Below are 1,470 nucleotides of genomic sequence, written 5' to 3'. Positions count from 1 at the left end.
CAAAAAGGTTATACCAACTTATTTGAAAGACTATAAAACAACATCCTCATCCTTGTCAATCATGGATGTTATAATCTCCTTAACTTTTGGTAATTTGACTAGCAAAAATAAGTATTTATTAGTAGAGCTGAGAATTTTTTAGACATTTGTTCACCTGTGAATTCCTCCTTTCTTTCTTTTTTTTATATATTTTCAGTTGTAGAGACTGCTGAGCCCCCGTCTGTCCGCTGCCACCCACTCTGGACACAGAACATCCAGTCATGGATAAAAATGAGCTGGTGCAGAAGGCCAAACTGGCCGAGCAGGCTGAGCGATATGATGACATGGCAGCCTGCATGAAGTCTGTAACCGAGCAAGGAGCTGAATTGTCTAATGAGGAGAGGAATCTTCTTTCAGCTGCTTATAAAAATGTTGTAGGAGCCCGTAGGTCATCTTGGATGGTAATCTCAAGTATTGAGCAAAAAATGGGGGCTGGGATTGTAGCTAAGCAGTAGAGCGCTAGCCTAGCACGTGGGAGGCCCTAGGTTTGATCCTCAGCACCACATAAAAATAAATAAATAAAACAAAGATATATATATATATATATATATATATATATATATATATATATGGCTGAGAAAAAGCAGCCAATGGCTCGAGAATACAGAGAGAAAATTGAGACTGAGCTAAGAGATATCTGCAATGATGTACTGTCTCTTTGGGAAAAATTCTTGATCCCCAGTGCTTCACAAGCAGAGGGCAAAGTCTTCTATTTTTAAATGAAAGGAGACTATTACCGTTATTTGGATGAGGTTGCTGCTGGTGATGATAAGACAGGGAGTGTAGATCAGTCACAACAAGCATACCAAGAAGCTTTTGAAATCAGCAAAAAGGAAATGCAGCCAACACATCCTATCAGATTGGGTCTGGCCCTTAACTTCTCTCTGTTCTATTATGAGATTCTGAACTCCCCAGATAAAGCCTGCTTTCTTGCAAAGACAGCTTTTGATGAAACCATTGCTGAACTTGATACATTAAGTGAAGACTCATACAAAGACAGCATGATAATAATGCAATTACTGAGAGACAACTTGACATTGTGGACATCAGATACCCAAGGAGACGAAGCTGAAGCAGGAGAAGGAGGGGAAAATTAGGAGGCCTTCCAACTTTTGTCTGCTTCATTCTAAAATTTACACATTCTAAAATTTACACCCATGCTGTCCCACAAATAGTTTCTTGTTTACGATTCATGACAGGTTTATGTTACTTCTATTTGAATTTCTATATTTCACATGTGGTTTTTATGCTTAATATTAGGGGAGTAGAGCCAGTTAACATTTAGGGAGTTATCTGTTTTCATCTTGAGGTGGCCAATATGGGGATGTAGAATTTTTATACGACTTATAAAGGTTTGGCATAGTACTTTATGTACATTGTGGCTTCACAAGGGCCAATGTTAAAACTGCTTCCATGTCTAAGCAAAGAAAA

At 38.4% G+C, this 1,470-nt stretch overlaps 1 pseudogene; it reads left to right on the top strand.

Moving 5' to 3' along the window:
* Nucleotides 1-229: 229 nt before the first annotated feature.
* On the top strand, nt 230-1,173 carry LOC114098239 (14-3-3 protein zeta/delta-like; annotated as a pseudogene).
* The last annotated feature ends 297 nt before the right edge of the window (nt 1,174-1,470 follow it).

Source organism: Marmota flaviventris, chromosome 9 (genome assembly GCF_047511675.1).
Source record: "Marmota flaviventris isolate mMarFla1 chromosome 9, mMarFla1.hap1, whole genome shotgun sequence".
In the NCBI taxonomy this organism is placed as follows: domain Eukaryota; kingdom Metazoa; phylum Chordata; class Mammalia; order Rodentia; family Sciuridae; genus Marmota; species Marmota flaviventris.
The sequence above is the reverse complement of the archived record's forward strand: the minus strand, read 5'-3'. Positions and strand labels throughout refer to the sequence as shown.